The sequence below is a fragment of the Equus przewalskii genome, chromosome 23 (genome assembly GCF_037783145.1).
Source record: "Equus przewalskii isolate Varuska chromosome 23, EquPr2, whole genome shotgun sequence".
Classification (NCBI taxonomy): domain Eukaryota; kingdom Metazoa; phylum Chordata; class Mammalia; order Perissodactyla; family Equidae; genus Equus; species Equus przewalskii.
In genome coordinates this window covers 12,386,649-12,409,192 of record NC_091853.1, presented here as the reverse complement: position 1 = coordinate 12,409,192, position 22,544 = coordinate 12,386,649, and the positions used below count along the sequence as shown (strand labels likewise).

At 36.1% G+C, this 22,544-nt stretch overlaps 1 protein-coding gene across 16 annotated transcripts in view; it reads right to left on the bottom strand.

Annotated features, from left to right (window-relative positions):
* The window catches only part of RASAL2 (RAS protein activator like 2), a 366,259-nt gene that overhangs the window by 83,916 nt on the left and 259,799 nt on the right, over positions 1-22,544 (bottom strand). The gene's annotated exons all lie outside the window — the stretch shown is intronic.

Sequence of the window (22,544 nt, the reverse complement as noted above, 5' to 3'; positions counted from 1 at the left end):
TACTGTTTTAAAAATTATGACCAATAACTGTGAGTCTCTCAACTTCTCTCTAACCATCAGTGGTTAAATGAGCCTTAATGTACAAAGCCATTTTCAGAATTAGGCACACGTGACTTCTAATGCACATTTCTAAAAAAATGGACGTATAATTAGCTAAAATTCACAGGAATGGCACAAAGCACTGAATTTAAACAAATCAGTTTGTCAAAGCACATTGAACAACAAGACCTTTAGACTTTAGGAACACGACTTTAAAGAGTGATTATCCAAGTTAGGCAATTCTATATGGGGGGCAGGCAGGTGGGGAGAGGGGCTGGTGAAAGTAGAAGAAAATCTCATCTTTCCTCTGATAATTAACTATAATTAGGAGATACATGAGATTGAGTATTACAATATTTTAATCTCTGAATAATTGATAGAGAAATGAAAGTGGGAGAAAAGTGAGTTCCATTAGCAAGGAGAAAATGATCTAGTAAACACTTTTCCTTAATTTGCAATGTTCTGGCTAAGGAAAAAAATGGAAACTTATTTCCTCACTTTCTTTCAAACACGTAATTTTAGTCTTCAGGCATATGAACTCATTAAACAAATATATTTCAATGCTTTTAACTATTTGAAATTATATTGGCTAGCATGAGCAACCACATTTCAAACTCTTAACAAATATGTCACTCGTACTTCTTTTTCTCTTTTAGATTCTGTTTCATGAAAAAAATATCACAACTCTGACCTAAAGAATGTCATTGGGTTCAAAAAGAAGAAATTAAATTATTCTTGAAGTTTGAACAATTTTCACTAAAGAGGGAAAAGAAAGGAATCTAGGTAAGCTAAATCAACTAATGATAAGAGGAAGAAGTCTACACTTCTAGATTTTCTCAGCCTCCACAACAATGTAACTTATCTGTGGATGCAGAGAAGGCCTTTGAATATCCAGGTTCTTTAGTTCTTAGAAGATTTGTAACTATTTCAAAGCTGAGAGAAGAATATATACCTCAAGAACTTGAAATCTCCAAGAAGAAAGGAAAGTTGCTACTATGGTCTTGAAGCTACATTTCTGCTGAGCTGGAAAGAAAATCTATACTAGTTCCAATAGGCCAAAATTAGACAGCTCTCTCCCCTACGCCCACTCATGCTACATACTATCTCATTATTTTCACCTGCTGTAAAATGTAATGTTCCTTTCATAGTCACAATATTTAATTACAGTCATTTTAAAGTATACTCTCTCTCTATCACTGAGACAAGAGACTTATAATATTGTTTCAGTAGATAAAGGTCTGAAACTGTTTTGTTCACTTTCTCATCCTCTAAAAATAATATTTTTCATCTTCAGATTGAAAGGTGAAAAAAGTTACAAAAATCCTGGTTAAGTTTTAAATTTACCTCTTCATTTCCTTTGCCACTGGGTATGAACTGAGATGAGGTGACAACTCAGAACAATGAGAGAGAACCTCCAACACAGCTCCACACAGGATGATGTACTGAACAAAGAGAAATTTGGGTGCTTTTCTTAGTAGCTCGACCAACTATCTGTGTGATTCTATATAAGCCGTTTTACTTTTCCTGCTCTAGTCTTCATTAATAAAAATTAGCTTTTTGGAAGAAAAGGGCTCTCTAAATCCAAAAAGGAGTATTATAATGTCATTTCCTCAAAATACACATTTTCCTCTATGTCAATGTGCTTTCTTTGAAAAGCGTGGCGAAGAAACTGACAACTGGATATACATGGGGGCAAAGGCACTTTTGGTGGAGGATGTGCCTGTTCAACAAACAGAAGTCAACTTCTGCCTTTGACCTTTAGCTCACTTATCACAAAGCAAATGTCAAAAAGTGTTTCAGAGGAGCTGGCTCCATGGCGTAGTGGTTGAGTTTGGCACACTCTGCTTTGGCGACCTGGGTTTGTGGGTTTGGGTCCCAGGTGCACACCTGCACCACTCACTGGCCATGCTGTAGCAGCAATCCACAGGTAGAGTGGAGGAAGACAGGCACAGATGCTGGCTCAGGGATGATCTTCTTCACGCGCACGAAAAAAAAAAAAAAAAAGAGGAGGATTGGCAACAGACGTTAGCTCAGGGCCAATCTTCCTCAGCAAAAAAAAAAAAAAAAAAAGTGTTTCAGAGAGGGAAAAAAGTAGGACAGTGTAAGACAGATGAAGCGGTACAGTAATTTTACTACAGTAGTTATAGTGAAAAGGTAGCTGCATTGAGAAGGTGAGGTGAGAGCCAATAGTTAAGGAAGTGAAGAAGTCAGCCTTGTAGGTTTATCAGGAAAGAACAGTGCAGGTGGAAGAAAGCCAATATAAAGGGCAGTGGGGAAGCCAGTGGGAGTGGAGTCAATGAGTGAGGACAAACAGTAGCAGAAAGCCTGAGAGGGATTGGGGTAGACATGCTCAGATTATGCAGCCCTCATAGGCCTACACGTAAGGGCTTTAGCTTTTTTACTCTGAAATGAAAAACCACCGGTGAAGTACACTTTACCAAAAAGTACAAATCACATAGAAACACTATGGAGATACACTTACTGGCACTTTCTTAATTATTTTCTTCTCAGGATTTTGAATAATAAATGTGATTGAAATAACTCTGCAATATTACTATGTTTGAAAAGAGAACAAAGGGAAATACTATATTAACTGAGAGTTAGGGTCCAAAAACCTCTGAAAATACCTTCAACAAGAAAGGTATCTCTTATTTAACATCATTATGGCCAAATATCTATAAACATCAACTATATTTACTTTTTGTTCAATCACATTTAACCAAAATTCATATGCCATTATGTCACATATACATATATTTAACATAAACAACATAGCTAAAAATGTCATGAGTTCTGACAATGTCTACCACTTTTAGAATTAGTTACCATAGTTAAAAGAAAAAAAGTAGAGGAAATGATTCAAAAATACTTTTTTTTTTTTTAAGAGAAAAAGATGTGTCATGAAGTTACTTAAGTACCTCTTTTGTAGATAATTTGTTTAGGACAGAAATATTTTTATGATAATTTTAGCTAATGTTGGGTGTTTGTTACACGCTAAGCACTGTGTCTAGTATCTAACTTACTTAATTCTTGGGGCAGCCCCTCAGCTAGTAACAATTATTATTCTCTTGGATGAGGGTGGGGGCAAAATTTAAAAGAAGGTAATAACCTTACCAATGTGAAAGTAATTTCAGAAAACTCAACCTGAAAGATGAACAAAATTTAGAAAGATATTTATAAAGTTTTAATTTGGTAGACAATGTTGCAAGGAACCGAAATATCCTTCTCATAACAAAACTCTCTAGTTAATGACAGACCAGAAACAATATTACATGTTCACAGATGCAGTCAACTTGGCATATATAGTATACTTAAAAACTTCACATTAATAGCAACCCAAGCCAATTCCTAGTAATTTTGTGTACAGAATTACAAAACATGAATGAATGTGAATACTCTGCCAATTATAATTATTCATAGGCCCCTTTAATATTTTTGATATTATACTTAGGAGACAAGTGTTCTAGCATTATTCTCAAAAGAGGAATTCTTCAGTTCACTTCAAAAATCTTTTTGGGGGCTGGCCCCAGGTTTCACTGGTTCGGATCCTGGGCACAGACATGGCACCGCTCGTCAGGCCATGCTGAGGCGGCGTCCTACACAGCACAACCAGAGGCACTCAGAACTAGAATACCCAACTATGTCCTGGGGGGCTTTGGGGAGAAGAAAAAAAAAAGATTGGCAGCAGATGTTAGCGCAGGTGCCAATCTTTAAAAAAATAAATTAAAAAAATAAAAATCTTTTAAAAAATCATTTTAACAAAGTAAGATAAAAAATTGAATACACACCAAGCTGTTTGTGCACCCACTCAAGTCACTGAAGTTTCAGTGCATACATTGTTGCTGTAAATGAGTCTACTTTACTATTTCCCCTATATTGTGTAAATAATGACAACAATAAATAAGATATGATACGTCAGTGGCTCAAGTTATTAACGAATGAGGTAAGCAAATAACTTATCTCTCCATGCTATGAATTCTACATGAGAATTCTTCTTCCATAGGAGACACAGAGGATGTTTAAGAAACAGAATAGGAAGGAAGGAATACTATTAGGAAATGGGTTTGTACCTCTTCAGTAAAGAGGGGCTTTAATAGCAAATGGCAAAATGTGAAAGAAAAAAGCCTTCATGAAAATGAAATTTCCTACTTTTTGTTGGAGGACTCCTAAAGGCAACAGAGATTAGAGATGCAGGTACAATTTTATACAGGAAAAGTGACAAGAGTAAAGAAAAGAAAATTACATACTACATTTCTATAGTTGCTAACACGATAGCACCTGGGCGTTTTATAGACTTCTCCACCTGATTTTCAGTAGGACATTTCCTGCTGTATCCCACTTTTACTGCTTTAAAGCCTATGCACTGACAGTCACTACCATTCAGCTGCTCTGAAATACAAACCCCCAGGGCCACTGTAATTCATCCAATTTGTGTCGCTTAGACTGCAGTCCTTCCCTCAAACAAGCAGTGCTTTCAAGTCTGCACGCCCTAGACACTTACTCAACACGTACGATTGGTGCTAAGTACAGACATGTGGTAAATTCTCAGAAAGTAAAGCCATCCAGTCCCTCATCTTTTCTTTATTTCAACAAATTTATTCCCTATTATTATTATTTTTTAAATTTCTTCTTGCTAATATATTAGGATAACAGATTTCTCTCCGGTCAGGGAATCTGGATACCCACAAGTATTCCATTTCTTCAACTCAGGGCTCCACATGATGATACTGGATAAGATGGCAGAGAACAGTTTAGTGCAAATAACACTCTCAACCAGAAAGGCTAAGAAAATAGCTCAGGGATATTTATATGGTAGTTAAGTTTCAAATACAAAGCATATCTCTGGTTCTTAGTGATAACAACTTGGGATCATAACAATAACAATAGAAACGTAACAAGGATAACCATATCACAAAACTGTCATTTATTATTCCCTGCTACATGCTAAGTATTCTATATGAGTCATCTTTGTAATCCTCATAACAATTCTCTGAAACTGGATTTTTCACCCCCATTTTACAGATAAGGAAACAAGGAGATGTTTTATTACCCTGCTGATGTTCGCACAGCTGGTTAAAGGGCAGAATCAGGATTGGAACCCACGTAGTTTGGATCCATGCGTGCTATCATGTTCTCTATGTGTTTTGTATACTGGGTTGTAATGGAGATAAAATAAGATAAATAATCAGGGAGACTCCAATTTTCTTACTTTTTCCTAAAAATGACTCCAAGAACTTTAACAATATGCACATGATTCTTCATATTTTAAAGAGAATTAAATCATGCTCTTTGAGGGATAATTTACTGCAAACAAATCCCATTAAAGAAAACTCTCAACCCTGTAACACTGATGCCAATACGAATATTCTAATCAGAAACAGAGAGAGGTGAGGCAATGGGGTAAAGAGGGAGAAGGTGACTTGCTTAAAGCAACGGTGGAAAATGTGAAGAAAATAAGAACCAAGCTAGAAAGAACTGATTCCTTGAATAAAAAAGGGACCAAAATTCCTCCAAAGAATAACCTGCCCTTAAGAAGAAGGAATGAGTAAGTGGAGTACAGAGGATTTTTAGGGCAGAGAAAATACTCTGTATGACACTGTAATGATGGATACACGTCATAATACATTTGTTCAAATCCATAGAATGTACAACATCAAGAATGAATCCTACTGTACACTAGGGACTTTGGTGATGTGATGTGTCAATGTAGGTTTATCAACTGTAACAAATGTACCACTCTGGTGGGGATGTGGATAATGGGGGAGGATACGCAGGTATCAGGGCATGGGATATATGGGAAACCTCTGTATCTTCCTCTTAATTTTGCTGTGAGTCTAAAACTGCTCTAAAAACATAATCTTTAATCCCGGCTCTTCTAGCCTCACAAAGTAATCTTCAGTACACCTAAGTGGAAAGATAACTACTTAGGTCAATTCTGAGACAAACATAGATAAAAAGCATTAAGATCTTAGGTTTTACAAAGAACAATGTCTAAATAACTAAGAAAGCATTGTTCAGCATAAGCTGACTGTTCTGAGCATTTCAATCTAGTTATAAGATTTTTATTAATCTCATAGTTTCATTTTGGTGAATCATATTTTGTCTTCAACTCTGGAAGACAATGTTTTCTAATTTACGGCAATGTTCTAAGACATTTATCTAAACTTTTTCTATGAGTGACCTAATAATATGTTCTCATTATTTGTATGTTTCATATACAATTCTGGGTATAATCTTTGATTTATTCATACCATGATTTCAATAATCATCTTTAAAATCTTTAATAAAGATTTGCTCCTTGATTATGCCAGGGTCTTTTATGACTAGTTTGGGTTTTATTCTAAGACAGACATTAATACAAGGTATTGAAAACATACAAATACTTGGGCCTCTAATATAAGGAAAATTTAATCCTTTACTGAGGACCAAATATGCATATGGCACTGTACAAATACAGTGTTTACATTGGACATCCCTTATTAGTGAGGGTAATGGAAAAGGGAGGAGCCTGTAATGTTGATTTGTGCTCCTTTAGCCATCAAACACTGCCAAGTCTCTCTGCAAAATGTTTGTTGGCTTCCTTTTGTCCTCTTTATTTCCACTACCATCTACCACCTTAGTTCAGGACTTTTTATCATATTATGCAGATTTTGGCAGGACCCTCCTAACTGATGTCACTGACTCCTGTCTCTCTGCTTAAAGCTATTCTGCTCACCATTACCAGATTAATCTCCCTAAAACATTACTTTCTTGATGTAATTACCTTCCTAGAGATTAAAGATAGGACAGTCAGACATCAAAAAAAAAAAAAAAAATCGCCTGGCTCCTACCTTACATAGTCACTCTTTTCTGCCAACGCTTTCCAACAAATTGCCTTAGCCAGGTGATCTTTGATCTCAAACTGGCCATATTCATTCCCCTGTGTCTGTCTTTGCTAATAGTTTTCACTTATCTGCCAAATCTTAGGTGACTTTCAATACCAGTTTCAATTCATCTACTTCCATAAAACCAGGCCTAATTATTCACATTTCTTTAATTTCTAATTAATACATTTATATAAGTTCATATTACCTGATTATATGTTCTCTAGTTTCATGTACCAAACTATATTTATGTATTTATACTGTGTACAAACTGCCCAATACAGTGTTCTATAACTGAGATCTCGTGTTACAAGATTTTAATAATTTTGATCTTTTCTAAATTTTCAAATAAAACAAATTTAAACAAATAGAATTTTCTCAATTTTAAATATTTCTCCCAAATGCCCAGCAATTTCATATGGTTCAACTTAATACATACTAAAATTATTAATAAATTTTTGAGTTCGTTCTTTCTCCCCAAAGCCCCCCAGTACATAGTTGGATATTCCAGTTGTGAGTGCCTCAGCAAGGCCTGATGGGTGGTGCCATGTCTGTGCCCAGAATGCAAACCAATGAAACCCTGGGCCACCGAAGCACAGCATGGGAGCTTAACCACTCGGCCATGGGGCTGTCCCTTGAGTTATTTCTAATTAAAGTGTACCATCTAATCAAGTTGAAGAATCACTATCCTTTTATGTACATTAACTTGAATCTTCAGTTATAATTGAGATTTTGGTAAATAAGCTTCATGGAAGATTAGGTTTAAGAGTTTTGAGGTTTTTCCTTCTGTGCATCATTCCATTTGAAAATTCACAAATTTTAAGGTTTTATTAAGAAGCGCACAATATTGATCAATGATCACACTTAATATTGACACACATATTGATCAGGTTTAAGTCTTGGTATGTTCTTATTCATTTCCATTTTCTTTAGATATCCATTCAGTTGATTTCCTTTAGTATTTTATTTGTACATTCTCACAAGGAAAATATTTTGAAAGACCTTTTCTTTTTTCCCTGAAGGAAATTTCCTAAACAAAGGATATAGAGTTAAAAACTCTAAGGAAACCACGTCCACCCTGGGACTTAATATGGATTCAATTGCCATGCTTTTGTTTTAAGTACGGTTCTTAGCATTTTTTGTTTGTTCTCAATTTAGATACCAGAATACCAATTTATTCATTTGCAACGAAAAACTGAATCACTGATTGGAACTATTAATGCAGCTGTGATCCAGAATTCATTCTTTTTCAGAAGTCAAGCTATATGAGAAATCAAACCATAACCAGTGGTAGATTTTAAACCACCGATTCAATTCTTTAATGGTTATAGGTAGTAGGCTTACTTACATTCATATGTCCTCCATAGACAGTTTTAATAAATTATATTTTTTCTTTAAAATATCCATTTTCTCTAAATTTTCAAATATATTATCATGAAGTTGTTCGTGATAGTCTCCTGTTTTTCAAGTCTCTGATTTTCTGTAATTTTGTCCCTTTTTTCATTTCTAACGTTTATTTATGACTTCTCTTTTGTCTTGATCAAATCTTGACAGTTTTATCTACTTTCATTGGAATTTTTAAAGAAACAACTCTTGGCTTTACTGACTCTACTATGTTTATTTCTGTCTTCCATTTAACTATCTTTAATTTAAGCTGTTATCTTTATTCTTTCTTTCCCTATACTTTCTTTGAGTTTATCTTTTCTTTTTCTAACTTGTTGAATCGAACGCTTAATTAACCCATTAAGTTTCAGCCTTTCTACATTTCAAGATAAAAGATTAAGGCTATAACATTCACTTAATAACTATTTTAGCAATATCCTGCAAGTTTTGATATGTACTATTTTCAGGACGTTCAGTTCTAAGTATTTTATAATTTCCATTATTATTTCTTCTTTGACTAGAGAGTTATATATAACTTTAAAAGTTTCCAGCAGTAAAGGTTTTTAAGGTAAATTTTCTGTTATTAATTTCTAACTCAGTTCAACTATGGTCAAGAGAATGCGTTCTGTATGATATAAAGACTGAAATTTGTTGAGATTTGTTTATGTCCCAGTCCATTGTTAGTTTTCATAAAGATTCCATATGTACTTGAGAAGACTATATAATTGTTGAATTCAGGCTTCTATACATGTCCACTAATTCAAACTTAGTGTGTTTTTTATATCTTCTGCAGCCTTACTAGTTTTTGCAGATAGGATTGTAGATTTATCAATCTTTCCTTATATTTCTGTCCATTTTTGCCTTATAAATTTTGAGGCTTTGTTATTGGGTGCATGTAAGATTTTTATCTTTCTAGTGATTTCTACATTTTACCATTACTTAGGGATCTCTTTTATTCCAAGCAATGCTTTTGACATAAAGTGCCATTTTATCTCATTTTCATGCCTATGCTAGCTTTCTTTTAATTAATATTTCCCTGATATATCTTTTCCCAAACCTTTTACTTTTAACCCTCCTGGGTCTCTCTCATTCACAGCATAAAAAAAAAAAACAAACAAAAAAAACAAACAAAAAAAAAACTGAGGGGCCAGTCCGGTGGTGCAGGGGTTAAGTTTGCAGGTTCTGCTTCAGAGGCCTGGGTTTTGCCAGTTCGGATCTTGGGTGCAGACCTGCACACTGCTTGTCAGGGCATGCTGTGGCAAGCGTTCTACATATAAGTAGAGGAAGACGGGCACATATGTTAGCTCAGGTCTACTCTTCCTCAGCAAAAAGAGAAGGATTGGTGGCAGGTATTAGCTCAGAGCTAATCATTCCTCCAAAAATAAAGCAGAAGAAGAAGAAGAAAAAAAATTGAGTCTCACAATCTTATCTTTTAACATTTTCAGAATATTGTACCTTCTGATATAGTTGGATTTTATCTTTACCATCTTACTGTGTTTTCTATTTACTTTTTTCTATGCTTTGTTTTTCTGATTCTCTGTCTTTTCTGAGATTAATCAAGTTGTAAAAATTCATTTTCTTCTCTCGTGCTTTTGACATTATGCACTCTATTTCTATTCTTTTAATAGTCGTCCTTAACATTTTAACACACGTACTTAAAGGCTAAAGCTAATCCTGATTTCTATTCTTCTCTTGAATAATTCAATGATCTTAAAATACTTCAATTCCAATTACCCCCTTCCTATTTCTGACATACTGTTGTCCACTATTTTAGTTTTAGCTTATCAGAATAGCGGTTAACGAATATTCAGAGAAATTTTATCCTCCTCCCTCCCCCACCAGTCCAGACTAAGATAAATAAGATTTTTCAACTTTCTGCAGTAAGCAGACTTTTTCCTTATTTCCACTCTCACTTATCAAGGGACCTAGTCCTATGGGGAACAATGGGGCAAGGCTTTCAGTTCTAATTCCTCACACTATTTGAACCCTCAGTCTACCTCCTGTCTTGTGGCTATTAAAACTTCCTTCTGGAATTCTGAGACTGGCAAATGCCCCAGGACAATTTACTACCTGGAATTTTAGTTTTCTTTTGTCTCTTCCTGGGGATTTCCTTTCCTTCCCAAGAGGAGAGTTAGGCCATTTAGTTTAAAATGTTTGTTTCATTAATATGACATTTCTAGTTGTTTCTGTATTATTTTTCAGGATATCTAGTCTGTCATAATGGCAGAAATGAGAGTTTCAATTTTTGAATATGCTTTCCCCCCAATGTTAGGTGTAATTTTAGGAATCAGACAATAGTTGCCAATACCAGATTACTATATGTATCAGTAGAGTCATTTAGAAACTTAAAAATCTTTAGATTTTGTAAAATTACATTCTTTTACAGAATTATTCTATCACTTAAATGACTCCACTTAATGAAATGAAATGACTTAAATTCAGTTTAGAGAATGTAAAGTAGTACAAAATATCTGTTGAGTATGTTCCTTCTTATCCTAGAATTTGGAAAACCCAATTATAATCTACTGAATAATAATTGTGAATGCTACTAATGTACCTTAAATGGTACTTGTAGATATGAGAATAGAGAATAGTAGTAGAAAAGAAGAAAAGATAGATCTGACAGAATATTTTTGATAACTGTGAAACTGGCTAGATCTTAAACTTTTGGGTAAATGAATAGTATTCATTCATTCGAAAAAAGTCTTTATTAAGCATCTATTCCTTGTTATTCTGGAAGATGTCAAAATATTAAGAGAAGATCTATACCCCAAAGTAGCAGGGGAGTGCTAGATGGGTACACAAATAACTAACTACAAGGCAAGACTGGGTAAGATAAATGCCAGAAGATTAATACAATGGCTGTTATCTCCCGCATCTTCCCTACTTTCAGTTTCTAAATCTCTGCATGCATCTTTGATTCCTGTGTGAGTTTCTCCCTATTCTCAAAAGGTTAAGCTTGTGCCCTTAATCTCACCCTCACCTCCAAACCCATAAAGGATTTTGTTCTCTCAGTTATTTTTTGCTCTTGTAGGTTCAATATCTTGCTCTTTCCTCTACCTAAAAACATGCACAGGTCTCCCCAATTAAAAAAAAAAAGACACCCTTTTCTTTCTATCAGTCACAGATTTCCCCAGGCAAGAGTCATAACCCATAGCTCTCACTGCCTCACCATCTGCCGTCTTTCTCAGTATTACAAAATCTGACTTCTCCTCCCTCAACTTCAATGAATAAAACAGCACCGATACTTTCACAGGTTATCAGAACTCTCCTAACTGTCAAATCCAGTGGTCTCTTCTGACTTCTCTTTGGCTTTTGTAACCACTGACACTACTCAACACATTGTTAACCTGTTCTACCTTAACACTTAGAATACCAGACCATCCTGGCTTTCCTCCTACCATTGTGCTCATTGCCTCTGTAACTCCTTTTCCTCTCTACCCCACCCTGTGCCGACTGCTGGTGTTCTCCAAGGTTCAGTCATGCTCTCTGTTTTTTCTTGACAGTCTCTCAATAGTAGATCACCTATAGACGCTTAGAGCTTCAACTATCTTTTTTCTCTAAATGATTCCCACATGTTGCTCTCTACTTGTAACTTCATTTTCAATCATCACAACTATATTTCTATCCAGATGTGTGGTAGTAACCTCAAACTCAATATATCTAAATAGAACTCATCTTCTTCCCTCAAAAACTGGCTTCCTTTCTCAACTTTTCTGTATCTGTTGATAGTCTCACCATCCTCCTAAGTTCAAAAATAGTCTTTGACTCATTTTGTTCCCCATTCCTCCAATCTGTCACCAATTCTGCTGATAGATCCTTTGTACTCTCTCCATCTTTTCATTTCACTTATTCATCTGAGCTGTGCAAATATTCATCTGCACCTGGAATATACTGGGTGCTGAAAAGAAAGAGGATTGAGCCCTTTTTGTGAAGGCATTCACAATCTAGTTCTACTAATAAACAAGCAAACCACTAATTATAATATAGAGGGTTGTGTTAAAATAGGGACACATTTCGTATCTGGATTACTATAACAGCTTTCAAACAGGTTTAACTGCTTCTAGTCTCTTCCCTCTGTTGTGACACTTTCAGATATGTCTTCCTAAAAACCTATTTTGATCATCTTTTTCTTGCTCAAGAACCTTTAATTCTTCCCAACAGCTATTAGGATAAAATTATCACTCATTAGCCTGTCATGAAAGGTCCTACACAGTGAGCTACCAAATATCCTTCAAGTATTCTCTCTCATTATTTCTTTACATGAACTTTCCATTCGTTTCACATTAGTTTATTCATTGGTCATGAACATAATTTAATATTCCTCATGATGCTCGTCTCATACAGAAAACTCCACCATCTCCATAAAAATCTGTTCTATCTTTTAAGATTCAGATTAAATCCTGTCTCTGTAAAGCAGTCTTTGGTGTTCCTAACCAAAAAATGATGTCTCCCTTCTTCAAATTCCCAAAACAATTTTTGCCTGGATAAATCATTTCACAATCAGGTACTGGCTTATTTTATTTTCTCCATTGTTGTCTTGAATTATCATTAAGTCTTTCTCGATTAATTGGCTATAGTTCATATTTTCTCCCTAGCCAGACTCTATGCTTCTAACAAGCAGCTTTGTCTTACACTTCTTTGTATCCAGCCTCAGTAACTAGCATAGCATCTTGTTTATGAGCAAGATTTGAAACATGGGTAGGGTTTTAGAAAGTTCAGTTTGGATGAAGGGACACTGCTGATAGAAGAAATAGCACATGCAAAGGTAGGAAAGGGCAAGACATAGAAAGTTAATCAGTGTGGTAGAATGAAGTCCCTAGTCTCTAGTACACTGGAATGTCAGGTGGGAGGGTCAGAATAAGTTCCAGAGTAAGCTGTTTTACTTTGATAGGTGATAAGAGAGCCAGGGAAGGTCTTTGAATAGAATAATGAACAGGGCACAGTTTTACGAAGTTTGATCAAACAAGCAGTGCACTAAATTAACAGGAAGGCCTGAACGTCAGTTAGGTGGCTACTGTGCAAAAGTGAAGTAGAAAAGCCTAAACAGCACAAAATACTTTTCCTTCATCTCCTCTCCTAAGAGATATCTGCCATAAAATTTCTTAGGCAAAGAAAGCATAGTTTGATAGGTTCTCTGATACATTGTCTCTTTGGGTTCCACTCATTCTGGATTTACCATTAAGGAGATTGAGGTTTCTTACTTTTCTCTCGGCATCTTCTTGGGGGAAGCATGTTCTCATTAATGGTAACTACATCAGCAAAGGACTCATCACTAGGGCTTTGCTACATCTTCAAACTATAACGAACCACATCTGAGAGAGTTTTGCTACTAGTCCCTCTGGAGGAGTTTAATAAATTCCTATTTATCCACAGATGAACAAGTTTGCTCCCCATGGTCAGGAGAGCGCTTCAATCCCCAAAATGACTTGCTGACAACCAGGGCTCAGCCCTGCCACAGCAAAGCGTGGGATACACAGTTATCTACTCACTCAATAACCAAACTTCTTGTTAGACCTTGAGCAGAATCAAAACTCTGACTTACCTATGCTTTATATACGCTAAGGCTTCCTTCCATTAGATAGATAATTTGTAGGAATTTGCATTTTTCTTCTAAGCATGTTTTAACATCCTTTGTCTTTATTACCTCCATCTGTGGACAAAGAGGAATTTACTAACTCTCCTAAACAGAGGATGGGAGTGGAGGTGAGAGGGGGCACAAACTGTAGTACTTTTTATTTGCCCATTTCTATTTATTTGATCAAATTCTTTTTAGGCATAGTGGGTTAGTGGCCAAAAAAAGAAATAAATTAGTCTCAAGGCTGTATAATGAGAATTCATAAAAACACCATGCAAGAGCAAGGGAAAATGTTTAGTGATGACTCTGCCTTCCAGTCCCATGATGCTGTAGGGTCTAAGGGCTTGGTTTTACTCAGAGATATTTGTATTTGCTTTTCTTCGCTGATGTTTCTCTATGTGTGTGGGGGAAGGGGAATGGGAAGCAAGTAGAATGAGATAGGCTTCAGAGAAATGAGGAGTTGAAAGGTACACCTAAGTCACCCAAATGCCTGGGATAAGTGAAGCTATGATAAACAAATGAAGAGTAGGATTAATATCTAAATATATGTACCTGAGTCTTTATAGAATTAGAAAAGACCTGTTTAGGATGATCTTTTACATCAAAAATGCATGAAAAAAGAAATCATTTATAGAATGTTGACTGACAACATAACTGAATTAAATAAAACAAACAGAAACTTCTGCTAAATATAATAAAGAGAGAGATATCTTTTAGAATAGCAGAGGACTATTCATAGGTCATGGAGAATATTCATGAGGAATAAATTAGAAGACCATAAATTTTGCCCACTTATAATAAAGGTATACTTATATCTAGGGAGACATTATGAGATAAATCAAATTTATAAAAACGATAAATTTGAAGGCCATTATTAATCTAACAAAAGTATTCGCAAATAGGATTTTTATAAGTACCAAGTTCTCCTATTACATTTAAGATATGATTGGATTTGTAATCTAACTTTCCCAGGAATTTATTTATTATATTAATAATTCCAAGATCAATAATTGATTTACTTAGAAATTTATTAGAAAGCATCCACAAATGGAAAGTTACAGTAATGGCTGGTCCATGTGTCCTATTTTATATGTTCAGTAGTAATCTTACATATGAAAATTACAAATGTTTCACACCTGGCATAAAGGCTATTTCTCAATTCCTATGTTGGCTTTTCTTGCACACAAAGCCTACTCCCCCTCTCATGACAAGCCTCACCATTACTAAAACAAGAGGTATAGTAAAACAATGATATATTTCAGCTAGTAGAAGTTGTCTAAATACCACAAACAGCTGACGAGACAGCATGGTAAGCCTTGCATGGAGCTAGCACTCTTTGTTAAAGCAAAGCAAACTGTCTCTTATTTCTCATAGCCAATGTTGGTGGTACTATTTCTAGAGACATAAAACTTGAAAAGCAAACAACTTAAACATATTCTCTGAATTTCTCTTCCCCCTGTTAAAAATACAAAAGTGGATTTTACAAAATTTGGGGTCTTACTCCCCAAAGTAAGAGAAGTTCAGACAACAAAGGGTTAAAAGAACAAGCGGAGCCCTACCGTACCCAGAAATGACAGAAGGCTCTTCTCCTCTTCGGTGCTACTATCCAACCACTCGGCCACATCACCGGGGGAAAGGAGACTCATTCTCCAGCCAGAAAACTTTTCCATACAGAGCAAAATTACTGAATGATGAAGTGGGAAAAGAAAGATACAGAGACTAAATTCTTGGGGGTCCAACACTTAAATTGCTGGCTAGGCTGTAATGATGAAAGAGAAAATGTGATCCTCCCTCCACTCTGAATTCTGTCTCCGTGACATCAATCTAATACAACAGGGGGAGGGGGAAGGAAATAGAGAGGGTTAAAAGAGGGTGATAGAAGAGAAAGGAAGAGATTTGTCCTTCTGTCTCTCGGTGTTAAGCTTTAGCCTGAAAGAGAAAGCCAGGATAAAACTGAATAATGATTGGTGTTTAATGATAGGAGAAAGCAAAGGAAAATAAAGAATAAAGATACTCAAAGAAAAAGAAACAGGTTCCTACACTGAAGCAGCTTAGATAACCAGACAGCACAATAGCTAATCAGTTAAGTAAAGCATATCATCAAACAAAAACAAAGGCAAAAGAACAAATTCAGCATTTTGTTTTGTTCTGAGAAGAAAGGTTTTCAAATTTCCTTCCAGTTAGCGGAGAGAACTGCAGCCCCCTAACCCCTTCCTGCTTTAGCTCTTTCAACAGCATCCCAGCCCCCTTTACGAAGATTTCCTGCGAGCAAAGGCAGGTTGATAAATCTGTGAATAGGAAGCTCTTATCCCTCCTTTCTTCTCCTCCTCCACCATTCCTCCCCCCACCTCGCATGGCGACTGCATTGATCGACAATAATGGAATCTGTAACTGACTGCCAACAGCAACATTAAGGATATTACAAGTCCACTTCATAAGAATTCGAGCCGGTTGGTCGGAACTTGGGGGCAACTCTGGGCTTCTAGTCAATAGCTCTGTCTTTCTTAGCGAGAAAGAAAAGGGAGAGGGGGAGAGAGAGAGAGAGAGGGGAGAGAGAGAGAGAGAGAGAAAGAAGGAGGGAAGGAGGGGGAGGGAGAGAGAGAGTGTGTGTGCACGCACATGTGTGTAAAGAAGCCTGAAATCTGAAAGAACTAAGAGAAATGAGCTTGTTGGGCTGAAGTTTCAGGATCCATCAATGGAGCAAATGACTGTCCTTCAACTCCTGTCACACTTACACTGTCATTGTGAAGGAGTCAGATCCAGATGGATTTCTTTATATGATTTACACTACATATTTACATGGTTTGATTTAAGATTATTTCACAGGCTTACATTTTATTAATAGGCAGAGAAAAACCAAGCAGAAGAGGTATTTTCAGAGACTCATAAATCACTAATATCCCTGTTCTCTGGAGATTGATTAGATTTGTTGCTATGAGAAAACAACACTATTAAAAAGATAGAGTTTTTCCCTAGGGGCTGGCCCACTGGCATAGCAGTTAAGTTCACACGTTGTGCTTTGGTGGCCCATGGGCCTGGGGTCCGCTGGTTCAGATCCTGGGCATGGACCTAGGCACTGCTTATCAAGCCATGCTGTGGCAGGTGTCCCACATATAAAATAGAAGAAGATGGGCACAGATGTTAGCTCAGGGCCAATCTTCCTTAGCAAAAAGAGGAGGATTGGTGGAGGATGTCAAAAAAGAAAGAAAAGAGTTTTTCCCTACGTTAGCAAAACATTGGCTCTGTTTCCAATAATCTACTCGTTCTTTCTATTCTAGTAGTCTGCCTTCAGTGAGAGAATTCTCACTGCTTAAGAGTTATTATCTCAGTGTATCTTGAGTCTATACTCTTCACTCCATGTTTACTATTTTTTTTTGAGGAAGATTAGCTCTGAGTTAACTAAGGTCAATCCTCCTTTTTTTGCTGAGGGAGACTGGCCCTGAGCTAACACCCATGCCCATCTTCCTCTACTTTATACATGGGACGCCTACTACAGCACGGTGTGCCAAGTCTGCACCAGGATCCGAACTGGCGAACCCCGGGCTGCCGAGAAGCCGAACGTGCACACTTAACTGCTGTGCCACCCGGCAGGCTTCCTCCATGTTTACTTTTATTATTCTTCATCTGTACTCTAGTTCATCTTGACCGTAAGTTCCTTGAGGACACAGACTTTGTTTTATATTAATCTTTGTAATCCCAGGGGCTAGAGCCTGGCACTTAGAAGGAGTTCATTTAACATTTACTGAAGTTTTGGCTGGCTGCTCTAAAAGTTTGTTTTTTTTTTTAAAGACTTTATTTTTCCTTTCTCTCCCCAAAGCCCCCCAGTACACAGTCGTATATTTTTAGTTGTGGGTTCTTCTAGTTGTGGCATGTGGGATGCCGCCTCAGCATGGCTTGATGAACGGTGCCATGTCTGCGCCCAGGATCTGAACTGGCAAAACCCTGGGCCACTGAAGCAGAGCGTGCAAACTTAACCACTTGGCCACGGGGCCGGCCCCTAAAAGTTTTAACATCTTCAACATTGGCAGGAGACATCAGGCTGAATATTTTAGGGTCTCTTTTTAAAAGTAGTCATTTTGACAGTGACTTAGAAGTAGTTGTAGCAATAGTACCAACTGATTGAGAAGATAGAAAATGTGAAAAAAAAAAGTATTATGAATTCATTGTTTAAATTTATCTATATTTTACTCAAAATAACTACATAAAATTGATAAGTAGTGATAAACATGTATAAAAAACATCTTATCAAAATCCACAGCCTATGCTTGTTTAGCATCTAAGCATGGATTGATAATCCCTTTGTAATAACTTTATGACACACTGGTATCCCTGCAGCTCCTGGGTTGAAACAGTTGGCCTACAGCATCAAGTTCAAACGTCTTGGTGTGATGTGGCTCCTGCTTCTTTCTTGGTAGGGCCTCCAGACTCTCCTTGGCTCAGCCACGCTGTACTATGTACCTCATTCCCATGACTTTGCATTTTCCACTGGAAGTAATCTATACAAGAGCAGGAAAAATTCACTGTTTTGTTCACTGGTGTATTTCCACTGTCTAGAGCATTATCTGGCACACAGCAGGTGCTCAAAAGTTTTTGTTGATTGACTTTAGTGCCTCCTGTGAGGTGTCATTCTTTTTACCATATATACCTGACAATATCCAACCAATGCCCTGAGACTCAGCTCAAATATCACCTCTGTAGGTCATCCCTGACACCTTAAAGCACAGTCTATAGTTTTCTCATCCATACTTTCACTGTTATTCCTCCTATTTCTTTATTGAAATTATTTGTTAACATAGTGATTTCCTCCATTATACTTTGTGCTTTTAGAAGGTAAAAACTGTGTTCTACTAAAAAAAGCTTTTTTAATGCCTAGGACATAATGCATGATTAATAAATGTTTATTGAATGACGTATTAATAAAAGTGAGATTGTGATTCTATATGGCAAAGGTAAATACTCAAGAATCCTATATATTCCTGATGTAAGGATTCATACCATTAGTCTCCAAATCAAAACTAAAACAAAACCTGGTTAAAGAAAAAATTAGCCTTTTATTTTATTTATTTTACCAAAGAAAAGGCAGTACAGGCAGAAAGGTATCAAAGTAATCCAGTACTGTAAACTTACCTTTTGTAAAGAGAGAGTAACCAAGTAAGGTACCCAAGACAAAGTTCTAGATTGAAATTTTGTCATAATATATAAGGCATCAGACTGCTTTTTTCCTGCTTACAATCAGAACATAGCATGAATTAGTCCTCCTTATGTACAATTTTTCTTAAAAATAAAGCAATGAAACTTACCTGAAGATGTAGCCATTTTACAGTGGGCTGTACATTTGGCTAAAATATGAGTCAAGGGCATCAAAATACTACTGTGAGTAGGGCCGTTAGAAATATCGCTTGACTATAATCTTCTCAACAAATAACCAAATACCATACATTTTGGTGGTTATCAAGTGCCTTATGTGTAGTAATATTTATTCAACATTGGTTGATTTTATTTTATTCATTATTTTCCTAAAAGTACTGAAAGTATCTGGAAAATGCTTGGTGACTGAAAAGTTTCCATTTGAGGGCGTTTAGGTTTCCTTGTGTATATGTGTATGTGTGTATGTGTGTATATGTGTGCCCGTGACACCTACTGGGCTGCAACTTACTAAGAGTTTTCTACACATTTCACTAAGTGCTTTACATACGATATCTCATTTAAAATTCTTAAACAACTCTGCGAGATAGGTATTGTCTTCATTTTACAGATGGGAAAACCCAAGATCATAAAATTTAACCCGTGCAAGGTAACACAAGTAGTCACAGAAATGAAATTTGAACTTCTGAAATGTTTGGCCAAGGTTCTCTACCATATTCTTCTATATCCTACAAGGACTAATTTAGGCAAGAGTCAGCAAACTTTTTCCATAGAGGGCCAGAGAGTAAATATTTTAGGTTTTGTGAGTCATACGGTCTCTGTCACAACTATATTAACTCCATTGTTGTAGCATGAAAGCAGCCAAGACAATATGCAGACCAGTGGGCATGGCTGTGTTCCAATATAACTTTATTTACAAAAAAAAGGCTGTGGGCATAGTGTACTGACCCTTCATTTAGGCCCACGTGTTAACTGAGTACTTAATATATGTGTGGATCTCTGCCAGGTCCTTATGATTTAAAAAAATAAATAAAATAATTATTTGTTTGGGTCAAATAGGGTTTTATTTTCATTTTAAGAACTGAATAATTGTCTTTATTATTTTACTTTCAGGACACTAAAAACAAATATTTATTTCTTCCCACTTCCTTAGTTTCACGGTCCTACAGGTAACTTAATTTTTGTTTGAACAAAGAGTATAGAACATGTAGCTCTCTCTTCAGTTACTTCACATTCCTGATTTTTGTTACAGCTGCCTGTACTTATGCTTTTGGATTCACTCATTTGATAACATGAGTGACAATATGTGCCAAGCCCTGTTCTAAGCCCTGGGATACAGTTGTGAACAAAAGAGAACAAATCTCTGCCCTCATGGAGCTCACATTCTAGGGGCAAGAGATAAACAATATACAAGATAAAAAGTAAATATATATTGTGTTAAATGGTAAATAGTGCCAAGGAGAAGAGTAGAGCAAAAAGGGGGATAGGTAATGTTGGAGAGGTCTACAATTTTAGACTAGTCAGGGAAGTTATCTCTGAGAGATGGACTTTTGAGTAAAGGGTTGCTGGGTTTTTAGGAAGAGGGAAAAACCAATAAAAAGGCCTAGAAGCAGCAATAGTAAGGAGACCAGTGCAGCCAGATTGGAATGAGCTGTGGGAAAAATAAAAGGAGATGAACTCTATGAAGTAATAAGAAGCCAGATAAGAAGCAAGATCATGTAAAGTCATGGGTCTCTGGCTCTTATTCTTAATTATACGGGAAGACTTTGAGGCAGGAATGACTTATTAGGCCTTACCTTTTTTTTTTTTCCTTGCTGAGGAAGATTCGCCCTGAGCTAACATCTGTGCCAATCTTCCTCTATTTTGTCTTTGGGTCACTGAGACAGCATGGCTGCTGACAAGTGGTATAGGTCTGTGCCCAGGAACTGAACATGGGCTGCCAAAGTGGAGTGTGCCAAATTTAACCTCTAGTCCATGGGGTTGGCCCCCCTAGGCCTTACTTTTTTTATATGAGTCTTATTGAAATATAATTCACATACCATAAAATTACTCCAATTAAAGTGGTTTTAAATATATTCACAAAGCTGTGAAATCAGCACTACAATTTCATTCCAGAACATTTTCACCACCTCAAAAAGGTACCTTATACCCATTAAGAGTTACTTTCCATTCCTGCCAACATCCACCCCCCAGCAACTACTAATTTAAGTTTTGTCTTTATTAATTTTCCTTTTCTGGACATTTCACATAAATGAAATCATAGAATATGTAGCCTTTTGTACCTGATCTCATTCATTTAGTTTTACCCATGTGGTAGCATGTATCACTACTTCATTCTTTTTAATGGCTGAATAGTATTCTACTGATGGACATTTGGGATGTTTCCACTTTTTAATAAAATAAATAATGCTGCTATGAACATTCTTGTACAAGTTTTCATGTGGAAGCCTTACACTTTAAAAGAATATTAAAATAAGATGTATCATATAATCTGCCTTTTCTGTACCAAAAATTTTAAAATGCTACAGCAGAAAAATGGTAAAATGCTACACCAACTTTATAAGCACCCTATTTTCTTCCTAATTCATCTGAGATCTCAATCCTTCTTGAAGAAACCAAAACTACTGACTCAGTCTCTTTTCTGCTGATCTATTATTCTTGCACACAGGAAAAGAGTTATATGAGATACTCAAGAATGAACAAAGGCAGGTAATATATGATAATAGATCTCCTAAATTGAGAACTAAGGTTGGTAAAGTTGGTGGAGTTTTTTGGGTGGGGGGAGGGGTAATTTTATATTTTGATACAGTTTCAAACTTACAAAACAGGTGCAAGAAGAGACCAAGGAACTCCTATATACCTTTTACCCAGATTCACCAACTATTTTCATTTTGCTACCTTTGCTTAATCATTCTGTGAATATTATTATTTTATATACGCACATTTTTTTAAAACCATTTGAGAAAGCTGGAGACATTATGCCCTTTACTGCTAATGGCTTCAGTGTATATTTTCTAAACAAAGGACAGTCTCTTACAAAACCTAGAACAATTATCAAAAACAGAAAATGAAACACTGATATTGGTTAACATTTTAAAGATAAAATTAAATATGCTGCTACATAGAAAACCCACTATACAAACTATTTCGATATCATACACGGTCCTTTGTTTGAAAGACAAATAGTCTTCAAGCAATGGTAACTGAGAAATCACAAGTACTGACTTGTATAATTCAAAGTAATAGTCTATAGCATACTAAAATAATGTCTATCAAATTTTTGAAGGATTACTATTGAGCTTATTAATATTCAACATACTGTTGTGATAAAGGGTTGGAAGTGGGAACAACCAGTTTTCAAAAAAGGCAAGTAAAGGACAAGTAAAGTGACCTCACTTCCACCTTGATATTCCTTTGGATATGTACAACTCTTTGCCTCAAAGAAGCTTAAAGTAAACGCCAAACTATAACTTTTCTTTATATTTGAGTGAGGAGATATTCTACTGTAATACAAATAGAGTTAAATTCTATGAAAT